We start from the raw sequence: 12,216 nt of genomic DNA, 5'->3' as shown, positions 1-12,216 counted from the left end.
CGTACTTTGCCAGGGGGAGGGACAGTGTCACGGTCCCCATAGATGCTGAGGCCCTAACTTCACCTAATTTAGGTGGTGGGGCGGAGCCTAATTCTCCGCCCACCCTCCTCCGCGCGGCGCCATCCCTGCACATCCCTGCCCTGGGGTGCCCTGCACAGTTTTGCACGAGAGGACGAGGAGAGAGAGAGACAGCCGGGGATAGAGAGCAGTCTCAGAGCACGGAGCAGAGGAGAACCCGGGAACCCCCAGGCAAGGACAGCAGGAGCAGCGAGCAGGTACTGTAAAATTAACTTAAATGTAACTGTGCTGCAGCTGTGCACTGACTGCAGTACATTTTAACAGAATGTGAACTGTTTAATGACGTTGCATTGTGATTTCATCAAGTGTTTCATGCATGCTGAAATCAATGAACAATCATTAAACAGTTTACATTCTGTTAGGGTTCATGTACTGTAAAAAAAATTAAAAAAAAAATGAAATCTAAAAAAAAAAAAAAAATGTACTGCAAAATATGCTCTAATTACTATGCTGCCTGTATCTTGGCCCAGGCCAACAAGGCTGTTCTAGGGATTTTTTGCAGCCCCCCCCGCACAAAAAAGCCCCTGCCCTCCCTGACCTGTCCCATGCTGCCTCCCACCGCCACAGGCTCCACATTACTTAAAATAACTGGATCTGATAAAATACACAAATATGAGATTATTAAAATCACATAAAATCACATCCATAAGAATCCATAAAGTCCATTAATAAAGTGCATAGAGCATTTCAAGGTGCATTCATGAGGAGTCCAAAGTGCAATCATGCATGATCAATGGTGTGAATTATAGGACCACCCTTGCTTGCCACCACCTGTCCCGGCACTGAAGGTGGTGGCAAGCAAGGGTGGTCCTATAATTCACACCATTGATCATGCATGATTGCACTTTGGACTCCTCATGAATGCACCTTGAAATGCTCTATGCACTTTATTAATGGACTTTATGGACTCTTATGGATGTGATTTTATTTATTTATCTCATATTTATGCATCTAATCAGATCCAGTTATTTTGAGTAATCACATTGTATTGGCACTTGGCAGTGTGTTATAGTGGGAGGTCATCACCATCCCTGTGCTACTGAAATTCCAGTTAAAAGAGCCAGTTCTTTTTTGGTGAATTTTATTTTACATGCTGTGAAATTATTAGGCCCCTTTCACACTATCCGTCCGTCAGACGGATTCCGTTTTTCTCAGCGGGGGATCGAGCCGTCGATCCCCCGCTGAGCAGGAGAATGACAGCTGTTCTCCGCACTGTATGCGGAGACACAGCTGTCAGTTCCCCATGCATCTCTATGGGGGAAATCGGATGGGAACGGATCGTCTGTCCGTTCTCATCCGATCCGATCCGCTGGACGGATGGAAAATAGGGTTTCCATCTGTCCAGATTTGACAGATCGGATCGGATGTCAGCAGACATGTCTCCACTGCCATCCGATGCCCCATAGGGATGCATGGGGGGACCATTCAGATCCGCCAAAAAACGAACAGGCGGATCTGAACGGTCCACTGTGTGAAAGGGGCCTTAAACTGATGAGGCTGTACTAATGGGCACTGATGACGGTGTGTGATGGGTACTGATATGCCATCAGTACTGATAGGAAGGGGTGTGGCCTTGACAGGAAGGGGTGGATCATAGTTAAATTAGGGGGTGCACGAGATTAGTCAGGCCTAGGGCAGCACAAAACCTAAATACACCACTGGTAATACTACGTCGCTAGCCTGTGAGGCTCTAGGGAGCGAGCGCGCGCCGCTGGAGGCGCGCTCCCGCTCGCTCATGGACCCCCCCTGCGCGTGTGAGCGGCAGACCCGATGTCCGCCGGTCACTCGCAAACGTCGGTTACACCGTGAGAAAGGCAGGCGGCTAATGTAAACACAGCCGCCTGTCATTCTCCCCTGTGTAACAGCACAGATCATACGGTCCTGCTATGTAGGACCGTAGATCTCTGCTGTTACATCACAAGCCACATCCAATCACAGTTAGAAGCACGCCCCTAGGGACACACTTAACCCCTCCTTCTCAAATAAAGTTAACCCCTTCCCTGCCAGTGTCATTTTTACAGTAATAGTGCATATGTATAGCACTGATTACTGTAGTAATGTCATTGGTACCCCCAAAAATGTCAGTCAAGGGTCCGATCTGTCCGCCGCAATGTCGCAGTCCCGCAAAAAAAATTGCAGATCGCCGCCATTACTCGTTAAAAAAAAAAACAATAAAAATGACAAAAATCTTTCCCTTAGTTAGTAGACACAATAAATTTTGCGCAAACCAATCAAAATACGCTTTTTGCGATTTTTTTTACCAAACATATGTAGCAGAAAACAAATTGGCCTAAAATGTTAAAAAATCTAGATTTTTTTTTGATGTGAAAAATATTGTTATTTTTGCAAAATTGTCGCTCTTTTTTTGTTTATAGCGCATGATCAAAAAATCGCACAGGTGATCAAATACCAACAAAAGAACGCTCTGTTTGTGGGAAAAAAAGGACGTCAATTTCATTTGGGTACAGCGTCGCACGACAGCGCAATTGTCCGTTAAAGTCATGAAGTGCCGAATCACAAAATAGGCCCTGGTCAGGAAGGGGGTAAAATCTTCCGGGGCTTAAGTGGTTAACCACTTACCGCAAACGTAGCCCTTCGTCAGCTGCAATAAGTGGTTGTACCGAGGTGAAGTCTGCAGCTAGAGGCATCATCCCAGTACCATTTTTTAGAGCCATCGGTCGGGTTTCAGGCGGTAATGACTGATGCATCTCAGGGGCCGCTCGATCGTTACCCCAGCGAGTGCCGCCTTCCACGGCTCTGCCCGGGTCTTCCGCCCCACCGGCACACCCGAGCAACCAGCCGGCAGGCGTCCGCCAGCTGGTTGGAGTCCCGATCAAAGTCGGATGCGGCTTCAATCGGGTCTCCGATGATGTAACCCGGAGGCGGCGTCCATGGCGTCACTTCCGGGTTATACGGCTGCTAAAGGCGCAGAATTTAAAAAGCGACTGTATTCAAAAATGCTGTTTTCAGCGTTTTGAATACATTGAAGTGCAGTGGAGGGGTCTAGGGTTTTTTAGACCCCCAATCCCTCCATAAAGAGTACCTGTCACTGCCTATTGCTGTCACAAGGGATGTTTTTTTTTTTTTTTTAAACTGTGCTAATATTACATTTTTGGGTACCTTATTTTTTCGCTATTTCACAGGCACGCACAATTTAAGAGCTTGAGCCCCGGTTCACACTTGTGCGTGTGCGGGGTTCGCATGTAATGTCGGAGCGCACTGCTCCGACATTACATGCGATCGGCTGTGCGGTGCGAGTTTAGCCATACAGTTTGTATGGCTAAATTCGCACCGCAGCCTCTCCAAACACGCACAGGGACCCTTTTTTCTAGCCGCATCAGGATCGGATCGCACAGCGGTTCACACTTGTGCGATCCGATCCTGTGCGAACTGCGCGATCGCACTGCGATATGCGATCAAACTGGGGGTGTCGTTAAGATTACATTGACACCCCCAGCGTATCGCATATGGCAGTGTGAACTGCCGGGGGTGCGTGTGCGATGCGGGAACAGGCTGCGGATTCGCAGCCTTCCCGCACTCGCATAAATGTGAACCGAGGCTGAAAGTTTTCATATTTGTTTACAGACACACACACACATATAGAAAAATATTAAAAATTCTGCGCACAGGCTTTTTAAAGTTGAGCAAAAAAAAAAATCACTAAAACTATTAATATACTGTATAAAAAGTCCTTTTGGTATACTAAAATAAACAATATATTATTATTAGGATTACAGGTACTTATAAAGTGTCATCAATTTATGCAACTCTTTATGCATTATACACTTATTGATCATATTGAAATACAGTATCTACTTTTCCATGAACTGAGTTCTTTCTGGTGTCACAAAAAAATGATTAACCAGCTCTTTTCGCTGCTAAACTTTGCTGTCCCATCCAGCTACCTACAAAAATGAATAAAGGCTGTATTTACAGTGATAATAAAAAATATATATTAAGAAAAATAAATAAAAATCACACATTTACCAATTATGTTTACATATATACAAATATAAAAGTTGTGGTGTAACACATTTTAAATTTTGTATAGCAATCCTCGTTAGTATAGTGGTAAGTATCCCCGCCTGTCACGCGGGAGACCGGGGTTCGATTCCCCGACGGGGAGGCTCAAATTTTTTTGCCTCATTTATCAAACTTGTAGTTAGTATTTTTTTCTCAGCCTGAAAAGAGTTTTTTTTTTTTTGCTGGAGACTCACATTTATTATTTCCCCTTGTTCAGCTTTTTTTATTTCCTGAAGGGAAACCTTGTTCCTCACATGTTAGCAGTGTGCATGTACTCTGACACAGAATGGAATGTACACTATTTTAGATTCAACACAGTTTTTTGGCATAAGATTGAAAAGGTTAGTCATGTACAAGAGGAAGATAATTTATGATTAGAGGCTCCACACATTGCAAGCATTCTATTACTATAGCATTACATTTTCTCTACTGACACACCCATTGAGTGGCGCACATTGTAAAAGCTGTGTTCTTTTAAAGGCTGGATTTTCATATCAGAATTCAGCATTCGCATATCTGCTTCTACTCTGTGCGTTTCCTATTTGTACAGTACATAATAGTACAACTGTACAATTACCGTATTTACCACTTGCTGTGTAGGATAATTTAAAATGTATATTTTTTCTGAAAGCAGAGACCTTGAAGAATAAAATGGTGGCTGTTGCATTTTTTTTTTTTTTGCTGTTGAAAGATGATACCCAATTTTGTGGTAAAATTTTAAAGATGTTGAATCGAATAAGTAGATACCAAGCATGCCAAGACTTCAAACTGCATATATATTGTTTCCCCTCAACCTCCGCTGGGCACTATTGTTCTCCACCAGCACATCCTTGCTGGGCACTATTGTTCTCTACCAGCACACCCTTGCTGGGCACTATTGTTCTCCTCCACCACACCCCTGTTAGCACTATTGTTCTCCACCACCAAACCTCTGCTGGGCACTATTGTTCTCCACCACCACACCCCTGCTGGGCACTATTGTTCTCCACCACCCCTGCTGGGCACTATTGTTCTCCACCACCACACCCCCGCTGGGCACTATAGTTTTCCACCACCACACCCCCATACCCCTGTTAGCACTATTGTTCTCCACCACCAAACCTCTGCTGGGCACTATTGTTCTCCACCACCACACCCCTGCTGGGCACTATTGTTCTCCACCACCCCTGCTGGGCACTATTGTTCTCCACCACCACACCTCTGCTGGGCACTATTGTTCTCCACCACCACACCCCTGCTGGGCACTATTGTTCTCCACCACCCCTGCTGGGCACTATTGTTCTCCACCACCACACCCCTGCTGGGCACTATAGTTTTCCACCACCACACCCCCATACCCCCACTGGACATCTGGACATTATTATTCTCCACCACCACACCCCTACTAGGCACTATTGTTCTCCATCAACCCACCCCCACTGGGTACTATTGTTCTCCACCACCACACCCCTGCTCTGCGCTATTGTTCTCCACCATCACACCCCTGGTAGGCACTATTGTTTTCCACCAACACACCCCTGCTGGGCATTATTGTTCAACACCACCACCCCCCTGCTGGGCACTATTGTTCTCCACCACCACACCCCTGCTGGGCACTATTGTTCTCCACCACCACACCCCTGCTGGGCACTACTGTTCTCCACCACCACACCCCTGCTGGGTACTATTGTTCTCCACCACCACACCCCTGCTGGGCACTATTGTTCTCCACCACCCCTGCTGGGCACTATTGTTCTCCACCACCAATCCCTCGCTGGGCACTATTGTTTTCCACCACCACACCCCCGCTGGGCACTATAGTTTTCCACCACCACACCCCCACTGGACATCTGGACATTGTTATTCTCCACCATCACATCCCTACTTTGCGCTATTGTTCTCCATCAACACACCCCCACTGGGTACTATTGTTCTCCACCACCACACCCCTGCTCTGCGCTATTGTTCTCCACCACCACACCCCTGCTAGGCACTATTGTTTTCCACCACCACACCCCCGCTGGGCACTATTGTTCTCCACCACCACACCCCTGCTGGGCACTATTGTTCAACACCACCACCCCCCCCCCTGCCCCCGCTGGACACTACTGTTCTCCACCACATCTCCGCTGGGCACTATTGTTCACCACCACACCCCTGCTTGGCACTATTGTTTTCCACCATCACACCCCTGCTGGATATTATTATTCTCCACCACCACACCCCTGCTCAGAACTAATGTTCTCCATCACCACACCCCCGCCGGGCACTATTGTTCTCCATCACCACACCCCAACTGGACACTATTATTCTCCATCACCACACCTCAACTGGACACTATTATTCTCCATCACCACACCCCTGCTGGGCATTATTGTTCTCCATCACCACACCCCTGCTGGGCACTATTGTTCTCCATCACCACACCCCTGCTGGGCACTATTTTTCTCCACCATCACACCCCTGCTGGGCACCAATATTCTCCTGAAACCTGCTGAGCACTATTGTTCCTTCCAAACCTATAGGGCGGGGGTCAGCAAACAGTAGATCACAGCCAGGTGACTAGTAGATGGCGGTCTGGGCTTGCAGACCCGCCATCCTAGCATCAATGTGCAATGCAGAGGGACTACATGTAAAGTTGGAGCTGTAGTAGAGAGCAAGAGCCGCATAAGCCGATGCCTCCTCTGTAGTGCTGGCTCCTGTCCCATGCGGAGTGATACCAACTGCACTCCATCACTTACCCTGGCTACCGGTCTCCAGAGTGGTGCCAGCAGCAGGAAAGAGGAGATCTTCAGGTCATTCTGAAGTAATACACTGGGCATAATAGTACAGGGCTGCTTTCACACTGATGTGCTGCAGTTTTCCCAAACCAGTGTACCTGTAGCTTTCCTGTGCTTTGAAGGGTTCATGGTGTTTTCATGCTGTATATTCTTCTCTATTTTTTATCTAACTATGCTTGATTCATAGTCATAACATCCTATTTGTTCAGATATGTCTGACTCTGCAGAAATAATTTCACATGAGAACATCTTGATTGGTAAGTTTGTTTTGGGAATATTCTAACTTGTGTAGTATGCCAAAACATATCATGTGACTATGAGTCATACTGAAACCAAACCCCTATTGTGAAATCACTCTCTCTGTTGTTCAAATTGTATATATGCTACGGGCATTTCCTGAAATAAACGAACATGCTTTGACTCTACTTCGTTTTCAGAAGTCTCTGTGTGTACCTGAGGCCTCGCAGGGAGTTCCCCAGCCGTCAGGTTCTGAAAGTCCTAAACAACAGCCATAGACTTCTATTATATCCTGCAGATTTGGTGCACTTTCCGAACGTAGGAGTTTTGGTGCGTTTTAAGAAAGTGGACCACACCTGCCTGATATAATAGAAGTCTAAAGCAAAGCACAGCTAACCCACAAAAGTTGCAGATGTACTGCGCTGCACCCACAGTGCAGGTAAACCGCAGTACATCAGTGTGAAAGCAGCCTTATAGGGGGCTCAGAACAGTAAAGGTTCTTTACATTTGTAGTTTAAGGGATGGTAAAACCCTATAGTTAAGATGTGTGTAGCACCGCCCCCCTAGAGGACTGCCAAGAATTGCACTTTCTGGATTCCCCTGGGTTACCCTTAGTAACTGATAGCAGACAAATAGCATTGGACAAGGACAAAGTCCTTGGCTCAGTCAATAATCAATCCAGTGGATGTTGTTTTTTTGTGTTTTATTTAGAACTGGGATGGGAAAAGGGATGAGTGGGATACTCCAACTATGAACTATGCACAATCTTGAGGACAACTAGCTGTAGTGTGCGGCAAGACCACTGCTTAACCCTGCCACAGAAGTGAAGACAGATAATGTGATCCTATTTGAGTTATTCTTCAGGGCTCTAACTTGGCACCCCTTTTCTCACTTGCTGTGTGCACTGACACCTGTCCACTGACTCTCCACTGGAGCGGCCCCCTTTCCTGGGCAGATCCCTGGCAAGCTTCCCGGTACTCCAACTCCACTTGTCAGCTTCCTGGACCTCCTGGCTCAGCACCACACTCTTGGCTCACTAGGCCGACCGCGTGTGACCACGTTCCACAACAGACAGGAGGAGAGACAGCCGTCACCCTCCTCCTGGGACCTGGCTTTCTGCCCAAAGACACCCTGTCACATGTGCTCTTTGTGCCAACCCACTGGGATAGTCATAAAAGCCTGTGTGTCACTGGCTGGGTTTCCTCCACTGTCCAAAAGGCTACAAATGCTCCACACCTCCTCCGGTGCACACAATGCCAGTCTTCCGTTGGGCACCATCCGCACAGGGTAGATGTCTTTGGATCTCTGGCCTGCCAAAACACGTGGGACAGCCTCTGCGCTCCGGTTCGCTCTCAGCCCCACCCAGAGGAGGCGGAAGTAATTTATAGACTTTCATTCCTTCTCCAGATTGGCTGTGCCTGAGAGGCGTCTCTGCCCACCACCCCAGACTGGCAGTGGCTTCTCCTGCTAGGCAGATTTTTCCAGCGCGCTTTCCCGCACAGTACATCGTCAGATTCCACTCCCTGTTAGCTCAGCCTGTATGGAAGTTACTGCAAAGTGGACCGTGCCTCTCAGCTTGCACGCATCCGCCATTCTTGTCTGTACCAGGGCCCCAGCTGCGCCTCCATCACTCTGAGCCAGCTGGCCCTCTTTGCTGTGTAGTAGAACTGTCCTGCTGTCAGGCATTGCACGGTCGACACTCCTATTAACAGCACTTTTACAGGCAAGACTCGCCATACTGTATCTGAAAAATGTCCCACTGTCATCAAATGCATGGTCAACAGATTTCTTTAGAGCATCAACTTTGCCACTATTTTGGAAGAATGTCCCGCTGTCATTGGATGCATGGTCAACATTTTCCTGTATAGCTCTGGCACACACATGGCCCCGGCACACCGATCCACGTGCCCTGGGCCGCCATGTTCTCTATCCACACTTGCCCCCCTCTACTGTTAAGCAGACACAATACATTTGTACAGCAAGATGCATTTCTCCACTCTCCAGCACATCCCTTGATCAGACAATTTGCAATTCTGACAGAAATTCTTCCGTTGCCACGGGCAACCATCACTGTGCATTTGATTCTTCATCCCACTCTCCCTATCTCCTGTAGAACAGGCCTTACGCTTCTCTTGAGCATTAGAACACAGTTCTTGAGAGAAAAATGAAGTTTTCAGAACCATTCCAGTAACCCAGGGCGTTATCCCAGACGAGCCCCCAAATGTAGCACTGCCCCCTATGTATCCAATTCCTGGCACCATCATCTAAAACATACAGTCTTTGGGATAAAGCATCTGCATCCCGATTTCCTTTCCCTGGCCGATACTTCAGGCTGAATTGAAATTTGGACAGTGCAGGAAACAACAGATAGGTCAAGGCATTGTTATCAGTTTTAACCACAAATGAAGCTCCATACAAGTAGTCTCACAACTTGTCGACTACTGCCCACTTTAGAGCCAGAAACTATAACTTGTGCACAGGGTAGTTCTCAGAGGGAGTAAGAGTTTGACTCACATAGACTAACAGACGAAGCTTCCCTACCATCTCTTGATACAGAACTCCTCTGAGCCCATCTCGGCTAGTGTCCACAAGCAACTCGTAAGGCTTGGAAGGGTCAGCATAGGCCAGAACTGGGGCTTCCATAACGCTCTCCTTCAGGGGTCTAAAAGCCTTTTCACACTTCGAAGTCCACTGATCCTGAACAGACTCACATGGTTTTCTGGACCCCAACGATGGTTGTTCCCCTAGACTCAACTTCTGTGACTCTTCATTCCCTTCTCTCTGCTCGTTCAGAGGTCTCTCAATTTGCGCAAAGTTCTTTACAAATCTTCTATAATCCTAGAAAGGACCTCAGCTCTGTAACTGTCCTTGGTCGAGGCCAAGTGGTAACAGCTTCCAGCTTTTGTGGGTCTGTGGCTACTCCATTGGCCGATACCACATGCCCAAAAAAGGTGACTGACATCTGCATGAAGCCTCTGGAAGACCTTTTGAAGTCATATCTCGTGTTTCTATAGGGTCTTGCCAAACACGATGATATCATCCAGGTACACAAGTACCTCTATCAAATTCATATCTCCCGCTGCGTTCTCCATCTACATGAAAGGTGGCTGGGGCTCCTGCCAATTCCTATGGCAAGCGATCAAATTTGAAGAATCCCATGGACTGATGAAGGCCGTCTTTTCTCGGATCATCAGGGTGCATTGGTATCTGGTAATATCCACTCTTTAGATCTAACACACTGAACCACTTTGCTCCAGGCAAACACTGCAAAGCATCTTCTATCCAAAGGGGTGGTGTACTGATCAGGTATGGTTCTTCGGTTTAGCGTTCTATAATTAATACACATCCGAATAGTTCCATTCTTCTTGCGCACCACCACAATGGGGGACGCGTAAGGGCTCCTGGATTCCTTGCTTCTGAAGGCCTTCAAGGTCACTCCCAGAAAGGTAATCTGCCGAGCTCTCTCCCAGAAAGGTTTGTCTTCACTCAAATTGGGTGTTGGGCACTCTTGGCACAACCCACATCAAAAATCATTCTTAGAATACATCTCTTCCCCTCTTGCTAACTGGGATTTGATTCTCTGCTTCCACTTGAGGGGCATAGCAGGATGTTGAACTTGAAATTCTCCTTCCCGGTCCTCACTGGTGGCCTTCTGAACCAAATCACCCAATGCCACAGGAGTGGCCACACCCACCCATCCTAGCACCATCTGCTAAAAGGTTGACCTGTAATGTTTCGGACACTGACCGGGACCCCCGGTTTTCAACAACATCTTCGTGTGCACAATTTCTGGGACCAATTCTATCCCTGTCTCTTCAACCAGTGGGTCAGCTTCCAGTACCATGAATGGACCTGGCTGGTCCCAAGATACCTTGACAGTGGCTTTCATACATACTCTCTCTCTGGGCTGCAGCACCTTCTCTCGAGTGTCCAATTGCCACAGCCTCCCCACTCCTTCAGCTGGTGCTCTTTGTTCCTGGACCACATGATGAAAGGCTTGTCTCAACTGTGGGTTTATCTCCTCTGCAACTGAGCCCTTTGCAGCTAACAGGATGAGTTGTCTTTGCACTAGGTCAGTGTTGGTTCCCATCAATAAGGAATTCTGTCCTGCCCCCCGGAGGCCGAGGACAAACAATCGCTAGTGTATCGAAGGTATCTGACTTCCCAGCCAACAAATGTTTGAATGTTATCTTGATGTATCTTGAAGGATATATCGATCGTATGGAAACGTTTGGGTGCCAATGCCCCAGATCTCCAACTTTTCCAGCTTGCATACAGGGATATGCTTCAAGTGCTTGTCATAGAAGTTCCTGTACAATAGTGTCACTTGGGCTCCAGTATCAAGCAGAGCTTTAGTGTAGATCCCTTCCACTTGCAGTAAAACTATTGGAGAGGGCCCTACCATGTTCCTCTGCATGTTTCTGGCTTGTGCACCCATAGGCTGGGTCCTAACTAGTTTCCTTTGTGGCGATAGAGTCCGCTGTACATCTTGTTTTACCCCTACACAGAAGTTCAGATGTTATCCCTGCCTACAAAGACGCCCAAAAAATGCCCAAAAAAATGCCTGCGCCAAAAAAAATGCCCAGGTGTGTTCTTGCAGGCATTTTTTTGGGCATTTTTTTGGGGTCTTTGGAGGCAGGCAAAACATCTGAACTTCTGTATAGGGTTATATATACACACACACTTATATGTATTTATACACATACACATATATAGGTGTTATAGGAGAGAAGCCATATTAGTGTGAATTAGCGCAAGCATAGATTTCTGCTATTTTCACACCTATACAGTATATGTGTATGTGTATATATACATACATGGGTGTATGTATATATACCCCTACACAGAAGTTCAGATGTTATGCCTGCCTCCAAAGATGCCCAAAAAATGCCCAAAAAAATGCCAGCTACAAAAACGCCCAGGTATGTTTTTGCAGCTGGCGTTTTTTTGGGGCATTTTTTTGGGGTCTTTGGAGGGAGGCAAAACATCTCAACTTCTGTATAGGGGTATATATACACACACCCATGTCTGTATATATACACATACACATATATAGGTGTGAAAGTAGCAGAAACATATGCTTGCGCTAATTAAATACATGGGTGTATGTATATATACC

This window comes from Pelophylax lessonae, assembly GCF_965119305.1.
Source record: "Pelophylax lessonae genome assembly, chromosome: 10".
Taxonomy (NCBI): Eukaryota; Metazoa; Chordata; class Amphibia; order Anura; family Ranidae; genus Pelophylax; species Pelophylax lessonae.
This window is presented reverse-complemented; position numbering follows the sequence as displayed.